Genomic DNA, 13,493 nt, shown 5'->3' with positions numbered 1-13,493 from the left:
ATGTCTTTAAGGTGATGATAAGCTGGAAACTAGTCAGAACCTAAGCATATTCTATTGAAATATATATACATATGAAATTGGCATTTTGGTTGATGCTGAAAAAAGGCAAGTAAAACATTGATTCTTTATCATTTATGTTGCTACCATATGCATGTATGTGGATTTTCTAAAAGATTGAAGCTCATTGAAAATTCAAGATGAATAATAACCATAATCTTGAGAATGAGTTAAATACTCCATTCGCCAATGCTGGATTACTTAGTAGAATGTCTTTTTGGTGGTTAAATCCATTCATGAAAAAAGCTAAGAGGAAAATGCAACTCGAAGATGATGATATACCCATGTTACGGAAGGATGAGAGAGCAGAAACATGTTATTTGTTGTTCATGGAGAACTTCAAGAAACAAAAACAAACCAAACCATCAATTTTGCGGGCACTTGCTTTATGTTATTGGGAAGAAATTCTGATATCCGGCTTCTTTGCGCTTCTTAAGGTTCTCACTCTCTCGACCACTCCCCTGTTTGTCGGTGCCTTAATTAAGGTTACAGAAGGAAAGGGAAGCTTTAAACATGAAGGTCTTGTACTGGTTATAGCATTGTTTTTGATGAAATTCTTGGAGTCACTATCGATGAGGCAGTGGTACTTTCAGAGCGGTTTAATGGCAGTCAGACTCAAGTCTTTGCTCTCGGCAGCTATTTACCGAAAGCAACTGAGGATTTCTAATGCTGCTAAGACTACACATTCAGCCGGAGAAATAATAAATTATATAACGGTAGATGCTTATAGACTAGGCGCATCTTCATACTTATTGCATCAGACATGGACAACGGTCCTGCAGACGTGTCTTGGATTATTAATTCTTGTCCATGCTGTGGGGATTGCAACACTTGCAGCATTGGTCATTCTAATACTCACCGTGTTATGCAATGGCCCTTTAGCCAAATCACAGCTTAGATTCCAGACTAAGCTTGCGGTCGCTCAGGATAGGAGGCTAAAGGCAATGTCGGAAGCGCTTTTGAACATGAAAGTGTTGAAGCTGTATGCTTGGGAGACACATTTCAAGACTGTTATTATACGTCTGAGGAGAGTTGAATACAAGTGGTTGTCAGCCTTGCAGTTGCGTAAGGCATACAACGGATTTTTCTTTTGGTCCGCTCTCGTGTTAGTCTCATCTGCAACTTTTGTAGCTTGTTACTTTCTTAAAGTTCCTCTCAGTGCTACAAATGTTTTCACATTCATAGCAACTCTACGCATCATTCAGAGTTCTATGAGACCAATCCCTCAGGTTATTGGAGCAGTGATTCATGCAAAAGTTGCATTGCAACGGATTGCAAAGTTTCTTGCTGAACCAGAATTGCTGGGTCGAGATATCAGGCATGCTAGAAAAGAAAAGCCACAAAATAACCATGCCATACATGTGAAGTTGGCTACATTTTCGTGGGAAAAGAATCCATTGAAGCCTACCTTAACATCCATAAATTTAGAGGTCAAACCTGGTGAGAAAGTGGCCATCTGTGGAGAGGTAGGTGCAGGTAAATCAACCCTCCTAGCTGCAATTCTTGGCGAGGTACCAGTGGTTGAAGGCTCCGTAAGTGCTTTTTTCCCCCTTCTTAAATCATAAACATGTCATGTGAAGTACTGATTCTTTTTTCCTCTACAGATTCAAGTTCAAGGAAAACTTACATATGTCTCCCAGACTGCATGGATTCAGTCAGGAAGCATACAGAAGAATATACTGTTTGGTCGCATAATGGATAAGGTAAAATACCAAGAAACACTAGAAAAGTGTTCCTTGGTAAAAGACCTTGAGATGTTACCTTATGGTGATCTAACTGAAATTGGAGAAAGAGGAATTAATCTAAGTGGTGGCCAAAAGCAGCGTATTCAACTTGCTCGTGCGCTCTATCAAGACGCAGATATCTATCTCCTTGATGATCCATTCAGTGCAGTTGACGCCCTTACTGCTACAAGCCTATTTAATGTGAAATTTCATTTCTTCACTTAACTGCAACTTATGTTTTTATTTCTTTATAGCTAATCTGTATTGTGCAGGAATACATAATGGGGGCTTTATTAGGAAAGACAGTCTTACTTGTTACTCACCAAGTCGACTTCCTTCCTACATTTGATTCTGTTTTGGTAAGTTTTCAGTATAATATCTTTCGGAATGTGATTCTTTGGTTTTTCCTTTCCCTAATCAGAATTTCTTTTGGGGATCAACGTTTGGTTTTCTTGCAGTTGATGTCACATGGGAAAATCCAACACGCGGCTTCTTTTGATGTGTTAATGAGTTCTAGCCAAGAATTTTGTGACCTTGCCAAAGCACACAAAGATACTGTCAACTGTAACAGGTTACCTTCCAAGGTGAATTCTTGGCAAACCGACGCCCCGATTGCTAAAGAAACTGTAGAACCAGTTGCATTTGAGAATCAGTTGATTAAGCAAGAAGTGAGAGAATCCGGAAAAAGTTGTTTGAAGCCCTACCTACAATATCTAAATCAAGGCAAAGCCATTTTTTACTTTTCTTTGGCAACTGTTGCGCAACTTATGTTTGTTGTTAGCCAAATTTTACAGAACTCTTGGATGGCTGCCAATGTTCAGAACCCTCGGATCAGTAAATTACGCCTGATTGAAGTATACTTGCTGATCGGATTTAGCTCTATATTTTGTTTGCTTGTTAGATCTCTTTCCACAGTTGCTATGGGTATCCATTCATCTAAGTCCTTGTTTTCTAAGCTATTGAAATCTCTTTTTCATGCACCCATATCTTTTTACGAGTTTACACCATTGGGAAGGATATTGAGTCGAGTAAGTACAATGCACGATTACGTTTTAAAACCTTGTTAGTGTTACTGACCGGTGATAACTACGCGCACGATGCTAATTGATGTTTCTATGTTTCTTAATTGTAGATGTCTTCCGATTCATCCATTGTTGACCTTGATGTTCCATTCAGTTTGGTTTTTGCAATTGCAACAACCCTTAATACTTATACGAGTCTTGGGGTAATGGCTGTTATTACCTGGCAAGTTTTGTTTGTCACCGTACCCATGGTATGCTTGGTAATATACTTGCAGGTAAAACTTGGTTTGTTTATTCCGGCGCTTCAAGGAAATCTAAGGAAGATAAGTAATTAACTAATGAAATGCAATGCACATTTTTGCTGGCAGAGGTACTACTCAGCTTCTGCAAATGAGTTGATGCGGATTAATGGGACAACCAAATCGTCGGTGGCAAACCAACTTGGGGAATCCATAGCAGGAGCGATGATTATTAGAGCTTTCAATGAGGAAGACAGATTCTTTGCTGAGAATCTCAGTCTCATCGACAAAAATGCTAGTCCTTCTTTTCACATTTTTTCCACAACTCAGTGGCTTTTACAACGTCTAGAAACTCTTAGTGCGACTGTCCTTTCTTGCTCAGCACTTGTGATGGTGTTGCTTCCCCAGGGAACCTTTAGTTCGGGTAGGATTTTTGTTTCTTCTTGTATGCCATATTCGGTTTTTAATGTGAGCAATTAATTTTGCTATATGTGGCCACAAGCAGGTTTTATCGGAATGGCACTGGCTTATGGTCTCTCATTGAGCTCGTCCCTTGGTTCTTCCGTTCAAAATCAGTGTACACTAGAAAATGACATTATTTCTGTTGAACGGCTAAACCAATACATGAACATTCCTAGTGAAGCCTCACAAGTCATAAAAGGGAATCGGCCGACACCCCATTGGCCTACTGCAGGTAGAGTGGACATTTGCGATTTGAAGGTACCTATATTACCTATTTCTAAATTTGCAGCTTTAGGCCGTCTTTATTGAAGTCTTGGTGGTACTAAATGAACGAATATGATAATGACCTCAAGCAGATGAGATACAGGGCCGATACTCCACTTGTTCTTCGAGGAGTTTCTTGCACATTTGAAGGAGGGCACAAGATTGGAATTGTTGGGAGGACCGGTAGCGGAAAAACAACACTAATAAGTGCTTTGTTTCGCTTGGTAGATCCAGTAGGGGGACAGATCGTTATAGATGGCATTGACATCTCCACGATTGGACTCCATGACCTGAGATCACGCTTAGGGATCATACCTCAAGAACCCACTCTTTTTAGTGGGACAGTGAGATACAATTTGGATCCCTTAGACCAATACACAGACCATGAAATTTGGGAGGTAATGTGGTGTTCTGTTAGTACCTTGTAAATAAAAATTGTCCATACATATACTGACTTGTTATGCAACTGTACCTATGAAGGTTGTGGGTAAATGTCAGCTTCTGGAGGCTATACAAAATAAAGACGAGGGTTTGGATGGTTTAGGTAAGATTGGAACTTTCAGAATTACTGTTTCCATTCATATTTCGACTCTTGAAAAAAAAAATGATTTTACAGTTGCACAAGATGGCGCTAACTGGAGCATGGGACAGAGGCAACTATTTGGTCTAGGCCGTGCATTGTTGAGGAAAAGTCAGATTTTGGTGCTTGATGAAGCTACAGCTTCAATTGACAATGCAACAGATTGCATTCTACAGAAAATCATACGAACAGAATTCGCAAAATGTACGGTAATCACAGTAGCGCATAGAATCCCTACCGTGATGGACAGTACAATGGTGCTCGCCATTAGTGACGGTATGTGTGTTCAATATATTACGTCAAATTTATTTATTTTGGAAATTTTAGTTGATTTTTAACCACTAGTTTTTTGTGTAATTCTACAGGGAAAATCGTAGAGTATGATGAACCCATGAAGTTAATGAAGGAGGAAGGATCGCTGTTTGGGCAACTTGTCAATGAATATTGGTCTCACTGTCATTCTGTATGATAATGATAAGAAATCAATATGAGATCAAGCTAACAATGTAATGTATTACTATATACTAAGCAAAGGGTGTTTGTCAAAGTTATTGTTTGATTCTTTGTATTCATCAATATATATGAGGATCAAAAGAACCAAAGAATTCTATGAATACTAGGATGATTTAATTTTGGTCTAAATTTCATGAGAGGATCCGTGCACATTCTTAGATGGACACTATCATATATGATTTGCGTCATTTTTTTCGCAAAATTCAAATAACAATGAATTTGAATCTAATATTTAGATGATATGTTACTCTTATAAGACTATACACTCCTACAAAAAATGAGAACAATTCGAGATGTATAATACCACCATCCATCCCTTTGAATATCAGTCGTTAAAAGTTAACGATTAAAATTAAGATCGGTAGATGGTGAGGTTTGGTACTCGAATTGAAAGGCCACACAACCGGTACATCACCAAACGCGGATGCCGCTTCTTACGTTCTTAATTCCTACTCCCCTTACATCAGTTCCCAGAAACTTTTAGATATAACTGGCCAAATCGGGATCAGAAATTTTTATTTCTATGTGAAGGTTGTTTGTAGAAAAAAAATCATCTGGGCGACGGATTTTTATGTCCTTAAGAGTAGCAGTTGAATGGATGATCTTAGGTATCTTTGACACAAATGATTTAGGTGTGCGTGATTTTGTTCAAGATTTTTTTCTTTTTTTTTGGATACATCTTTGTAGGCAGAGGTGTAAATTAGGCCGGCCCAGTATGTTTATGTCACAACACAGCAAGTTAAAATTCGAGCACAGCACGGCACAACACGTGAACTGGCACAACACGGGCAAAGCACGGCACAACATGTGAACTGGCACAACACGGGCAAAGCACGTTAGCTTAGTGTGCTGTGATGTGCCAGACAAATAGGCACATCAGCACCGCACAACACGTGGCACGTGAAAGCACGCGGCACAACACAACACGACGCACGAAGAAATCACGCCAAATCATACATAAAATACAATGCAATACATCACATTGCATGCATATTTCACAAGAAAGTCTTTATTTTAACCAGTTTTTGACATTTTATTTTCTTTATACTAATCAATTTGGATAATAATACATATACTAAGAGCAAGTCTTATGGTGTAAGAATTCCATATTCCATATTCCATGACACCTCAGCATTTGAAATAGACCATGGAAGCCAAATCGAAATAGTTTGGTGATTGGAAAATTCCGAAACGCCAAAAAATAATAGCGTTAAACACTAATTAAAATAGCATTTTTTAGAAAGAAAAAAATGGTTTGAAATAATCCATATGTCCGGCATATATATCAATATTTGGTTTATTAGTTTGAAAATAAGACCCCACTGATATCTTTCGACCATCATTTCAAAATTTATAAAGGGGATACCAGTTCTACTAAGTACTGACACCGTTTCATATAGGACAAAAAGATCCTATCGATCATGGCCGTTGGATCGATGAAATGATATCAACACTTAGTAGGACTGGTATCCCCTTTATAAATCGTGCATTATTTAGTCGCCACGTTATCACATAACAATAAATAGTTAGTTTTTTAGTTTGAAAATAAGAACCTGATTTCTTTCAACCACTAATTCGTCGACACGTGGATAGATTTCATCTATTTTAACAATTAAATAAAACAGGAAATACTACTGTTTACATCAGATATAAACTGTGAACATAAAATGGGATATCTTTTTCTAATAAAATAAAATAGAATAGCATAAAACCTATTTTGATTAGCGCCAAACGCTATTCTAGATAATGATTTTTGTCTTTTAGTATGCCAATCAGATTAGTGTTTTTTTTGGATTCCACAAATCATTCCACAAAATCATGGAGCATGGCCTGGAAAAAATGTAGATGACACCAACTTGGAAGCCATTAGACTTGGCATTCCACACTTTTTCCAAGCTTGGATTAGATTGGATTCCACCATAAGACTTGCTCTAACTAAAATATCGTATACTTTGGAAACTATAAAATAAACAGGCTAGTACATCGCAGCACGGCACAACATGATTGTTTTTCTGACACAGTACAGCACAACACGCGCGCCATTTAGCAGAGCGCAGCACAACACATCTGAATCTCTGGCACAACCCAGCACAACACGTAACACGCTAAACACGTGATTTTGTGAACTGGGTTGTGCGGGGTCGACACATTTTACACCTCTATTTGTAGGCATAAAATGATTCATTTCATAATATATGATTTTGCATGTCCTAAAGAGTAGCAGTTGAATGGCTAGTCCAAAAATATCTTCGAGACATATTAAGAGTAGTAGTTGAATGGCTAGTTCAAAATCATTTTTGAGACATATTATTCCTTTTCTTCGGGAAAAAAAAATGTTTAAATGTCTCTTTATGGGATATGGAATAATTTATTTGATAATGTATGATTTTGTATCCTCAAGAATACAAGTTAAATGGTTGCCGTGTAGCCATCTTTGAGACAAATTACCAAGATATTGATAATTTTCTTCGAGATATAAAAGAATCTTATTATCGGGACTGTAGGGAAGATGGTTGTTTGGGGGCTTAATGGGTCATGAAATAGTAGTTTTTATAACCCCTTATCCTCCAATTTAAATAATTTCCAGTATACCCCTGATTTGATTAGCGATAATTATGATGATTAAGTAAACTAATCACGATTAGCAAATGGATTATACTAATTTAATGATCAATTTTTTGAAAATCAAAACTTTTTTTTTCCTTTTGTTTTTGAACTAGAAGGAGGAGGATGATTTTGATGAACTGTTTTGAAAACTTTGAAGAAAAACTAATGAAACCTATCCTGAAACTAGTATAGAAAACCTTGTAATCAACCCCATTTGAAATTTTGATTGATTCAAATCCGTTTGAAACGGAAAAAATCCGAATTTATTTACAGGTTACGGCTGGGAAAATGTTGTCGTCCCAGCCTTTATAAGTATTTACGGTTCGAAATTTAAGCGTTATAGACCGTAATATACATTCACGGCTAGGTTAGTAAGAACATCTGGCCATAATTCATACCCATGGGTGGGTTAGTATGAAATCCTTGCCGAATAGTTAACCAGAGTCTTCTGTGTATCAATTACGATTGAACAAGGAACCACGACCGAACCGTAAACAACATATCGGCTGGGTTTCCGTTGTTACCCGACCGTAATTGATATATTGGTTTGGAAGCTGGTTTTTCGGTTAGAATTTAACAGTTTACGGCAGGATATTCTGGCCGTTAATTAAGATTCCCATAATTACAGATACTTACGGCTGGTAAATCCAGCCGTAACTATGGTTGATTTTGTAAATTTGTAGTCGTATTCAATCAAAATTTTCATTTTCCATTCAGCAATAATGTTATCATTACATAATTTGGCTAGGCCACGTTACATTCAATAGTTATACCCAAATGCAAAAAATAAAACATGGAGTAATACACTTAAATAGTCAAGGTTGGTTGTAAATCTCAATAAACTCTCTCGTGATCCAATAACATTTATGATGCTCAAATTCTTTGCGACGAATAACTTGGTAACGGCCAAGAGCCCAGGCGACCTAAAAACCAAATCAAAATAAAGTTAGTATTTTATTCAAAACTTACTTGATTAGAAAACATTTGCACATACTCACTCTATTGAAAAAAGACATTTCCGGAATCATCCCCTTCGCCCGTGCTAATTGCACCCTAAAAATTTCTATTTCTTGATAAATCTCATTGAACCTATCCTTTATTTGGTTCATCGATCTTCCATTTTGATTACCATTTATGGCCACAACGACCATAAATATATGGTTTAATTGAGAATCATCACTTACTCCCGCGTTAATGCCTTGATTTTCTTCATGCTTTCTCACCGTGAGCGTCACATTAACGATTGCCATATCTTCTTCGGTGGTGTACGGTGTAACCATGTTTTTTTTCTTTTTTTGCTACAATTGTGAGAGAGAGATCGAGAGTGAGCGTGTTTTGTGTGAAAATTTAGATTGGAGAAGGGTCATTTTATATCAAAAAAATGACCCAGCGGGTATCTTTTTTCAAAAACTATTCGTTCCTAAAAAAACGCAACGCATTAACTCAATCCAGTTGAAGAATTACGGCCAGGAAACATATAATCTTATGGCCGAAATTAAGGGTTTACGGCTTGGTAGTTCCATGTTCCCAGGCCGTAAATCTGAACCTTCTTAGAGCTTCCCAGCCGTTTTCAATGCGTCCCAGCCAAAAATTCATCTGTGATATTTCTGTTAAGATTTTCGGCCAAGAAACATTAAATAACCATCCTGTAACGCATTTATGGATGGGACGCATTGAAAACGGCTGGGAAGTTCTGGGAAGGTTCATATTTACGGTCTGGAAACATGGAACTACCAAGCCGTAACCACCTTATACGGCAGGGAAAAATTGAAATTCCAAGCCATAAATCCCTAATATTGGCCAGAAGATCATATGTTTCGTGGTCGTAATGCTCCAACTGCATTGAGTTAATGCGTTGCGTTTTTTGAGAAACGATTAGTTTTTGAAAAAACTATCAGTTGGGTCATTTTTTTGCTATAAAATAACTCTTCTCCAATCTAAATTTTCACACAAAATACACTGCTTCTCTATCTCTCTATCTAGGGGTGTCAATGGAAGACATCCGTCGTATATTTTGGAAATCCGTATCCGATAGGTTAAGCGCTGTCGGATATTCGATATCCGATGATATCCTATAGGATATCAAAATCAAATATCGATTTCGATAGGCTAATCTATCAGATATCGGATATTTATCTGATAATATCCGGTTCCGATAAAAAAATGTTGAACCCTATAAAACATGTTCATAATTTAAATTTAAGTTCAATTTCTCAAACATTTCATATCGGATATCAGATGTTTTTCCTTACTCTTATACTCGACTCTAATATGGTTAAGGTAAATCACAAATAAGTCCTTGTTCTGTCGGACATCGGATATTAACAATTCAGATGGAGCCTAATCCGATTCTGATATATTAAGGAAGAAATATACGATATAATATGCGATACGATATCCGACATTCGATAAAACTGATAAAATCCTATAGGATCTCGAATACTCGTAAAAGGATTCCGGATATCAGACAGATATTGACAGTCTTATCTCTCTCACAATTGTAGCAAAAAAAAGAAAGAAACATGGTTACTCGCTACACCATTAAAGAAGATGTTACAATCGTCAGAGCGTGGCTGACGGTATCAAAGCATTTTGAAGATGCACTCCTTTCATAGATGAAATCGAAAAGGCTCTTTGGAACCGTGTGCGAATTGTTTTTGTGGTGTTAGACGGAAATCGTAATGGAAGATCGATGAAACTCATTAAGAAAAGACTCGAGCAGATGTTTCCACAATTGGAAGCCTTCAAAGACGAAATGGAAGTCGTAAAGGAAAACAATCTCAATATGCCACGTGCACAATTAGAGTAAGTTTGTCAATAATTGGCCCATCAAAAAATTTTTTATGTAAAAACCAATTTATAAGAAATTGTTTTGTTTTTCAGTGGGAGATGAACGAAGCTGAATATGAGGATGTCCATGGAAAGAAGTTTGAACTTCAGGCTTGCTATCATGTCTTGGAAGAAAGTATCTACGGTGACTTCTTCCACTATTGTTAAGACCCATGTTTGCAATGTAATGAAAACTTATTCTATGAAATATGTATTCCTTTTCGTTTCACTGAAAAATGTATGGTTTTTCCCATCCTTGGTTCCCAAAAATGACACAATTATACAAGATCAAAGAAACACTCATTCAGACAATTACGGTTGCGAAACCCATCGGTTTGTCAATCGACGGCTGAGAAAACTTTCCAACCCAACCGCCATAAGGCATAACGACTGGGAAAACTTCCAACCCAACCGAGATAAGCCAGAGCGGCTGGGAAAACATTCCAACCCAACCGACATATACCATAACGGTTGGGAAAACTATCCAACCCGACCGACACAAAACATCACGGCTGGAAAAATTTTATAACCCGACCGACACAAAACTTCACGACTGGGAAACTAATAGAACGACTGGGAACCTTGGGTTACGGTTGGGAATTCCCAGCTGATTTTGTATAATTTCCTTGTTTTCTATAGATACAGAACAATTAACGGCTAAAAAAGTCCCAACCGTGATAGATATTTTACGGTTGGGAGTTCTTTGAGTCCCAACCGTTTATGCACGTTTACGGCTAGGTCGGAAAGAACACCTAGCCGTAATTCACCCAGAACCAGTTTTCCTAAACCCTAAATTCTTCAATCTTACCTATTAAACCCATTTAAAGGCAAAATAAATGGTGGGTTTTTGAATTCTTAGCATCTTGAGGATTTTTAATTGTGTTTGGACAGATTCATTCACCTAATCTTCAATCTTCAATTTGTGGTTCAACACCTTCATAAACAATAGAATCATAACAAGTTTATGATAATCCAAATCGTCCTGATCTTGTCTTATTGAGAATAAATCTTAATAAACATTTTTGAAAATCGATGGAGATTTGATAAAGAAAAATTCAAGGTTTTGTTTGACTTTGAGAAGAAGAAGAAGAAAAAAGGTTAGGTGAATTAATTTTGGTTTAGAAATTTGATTTAACTTTGATTTTAGGTATAATAATGATCAAGGGTATATTTGCCTTTTCACAAAAATTAGGTCCCCTTACCCCTAAGTATGTTAGATAGCATATCAAGCCCCCAAATTCCAAAAGCTTCAAGCCCCAATAATAGGATTCATATAAAAAGGTTGGATGTCTTTCTGTGGGCATAAAATGATTCATTTCATGGTGTATGATTTAGCATGTCCTTAAGAGTACAAGTTGAATGGTTGCCATATTCCAGACGAGATTATTGCAAGGAGGGAACCTTAAAAAAGTGAAATTGCATCCTCCTAAAGTCCTCGTAAATTCCAAAACAGAAAATTATGTCCCAAAAAGACAAAACAACACTAGATTCGATGTGCACCCTCGTCCTTGACAGGTCAACTGGGCACAACTGGTCAAGGACGAAAGTTAACTGAACTCTATTAACAAAACCGTTGCGAAAAGTTCATCGTGGGGGACAAATTCGGTATAAAACCGTTGTCGAAAGTCAAAAGTGTTACTTTTGGAAATTCTAATAACGAATGTGGAATACCACCCTTTCTTAAGTCCCTTCGAAAACAGCTCCTTTAAGACAAATTATTAAGATATTGATAGTACTCTCCGAGATAAGAAAAATGTTGGATGTCTTTTTGTGGGCATAGAATGATTCATTTAACAGTGCATGATTTTGCGCTACAAGTTGAATGGTTGGTATGTAAACCATCTTTGAGACAAATTGTCAAGACATTGGTGATATTCTCCGAGATAAAAAAAAGGTTGGATGTCTTTTTGGCCTAGAGTGATTCACTTCATACTGGGTAATTTTGCTAGTGTATGGTCATTTTGGTGAACAAATGATCTAGGTAGTAATAATTTTCTCTGAGAAAAAAAAAGAAGAAGAATTGTTTGGATGTCTCTTTGTAGCAATGGAATGATTCATTGTACTTAAAAATAGTATAGTTGCAGGAAAACCTACAATCACATCCCAATGTATCTAAAATAATCACTCAAGTAATCATAATGAATTCTTTATTATTCTTCAAGGATAATAATTGGATACAATGGATAACAATGATTTTACTTGCTCTCCAAATAAACTTTTTCTCCCCTAGTTTCTTGTATCACACACACTAAAAGATCTCTCTCCTACGTGATGACCTCTTTCCTTTATATAGTGATTCCTAATAGTGGATGACAGCTAAGAGATCCACTATATTCGGAATCATTGTGCGATACATTCGCTCATTTACACTCACTCATTCTCGCACAGCTTATACTTCACATAGAACATCACACTTTACTTTGCTGACATCACCCAATACGTCACTTCAACTTTGCCATGTGGAATAATCCTCGCTTACATCAGATAATCCGTACTTCGCATACTTATTATTTGTGCGATATTCCACGCCTACATTTTGCCTCTTCTCATTTCGCTTACATTGTGGAGTGAGCAATATGAGAATTTTTCATCCTATAATATCGTATGTATGTATCTTTTCGTATTCCATCTTGCCGACATTCCTCCGGAATTCCAGTTTTCCTTAATTACGCGTGTATTTTTAACCATTTATTATCTGACACGTCCTTTTAATCGCCTGTTTTTATCCATTCATTCCTCGCATTAATGAAATCTTGAAAAATGAGACTAATCTTTCCTTATATATCTTCTTTCGTATTTTTCTTTCTTCTTTATACTTTCTTGTTTCATCTTTTCTGCTACTGCTTTCTCTGATTAAAACTAAACTTATTTCATCAAATAACTTACTACTTTTACTCATCTTCATTCCCATTCTAAAAATGGCTCCTGCTGGTAAGAAGATGGAGACAGAATTCAATAGATTGAAGAACGAATTCCATTCGAGAGGTTCCTCACTTTCTCTTCCCTCATCATCTGACTATTCATCCAAACTTAATCTTGATTTGATCAATTCCGATCAATGGAACAATCAAAAAATTATTGTTTCATTGGGACAAATTTCTATTCTTCCAATTCCCTTGTTCAACCCCGAAATACCCATATTTTATGAAATTCTTACTGATGATCGATTCGCACGGGGAATATTCCAACTAAGTGG

General features: G+C 36.9%; 1 pseudogene; it reads left to right on the top strand.

Annotated features, from left to right (window-relative positions):
- The first annotated feature begins 266 nt into the window (after positions 1-266).
- Positions 267-4,940, top strand: LOC113322407 (annotated as a pseudogene).
- The last annotated feature ends 8,553 nt before the right edge of the window (positions 4,941-13,493 follow it).

Source organism: Papaver somniferum, chromosome 11, assembly GCF_003573695.1.
Source record: "Papaver somniferum cultivar HN1 chromosome 11, ASM357369v1, whole genome shotgun sequence".
Lineage (NCBI taxonomy): Eukaryota > Viridiplantae > Streptophyta > Magnoliopsida > Ranunculales > Papaveraceae > Papaver > Papaver somniferum.
Note: the sequence above shows the minus strand (reverse complement) of the source record. Positions and strands in the feature narration are given on the sequence as shown.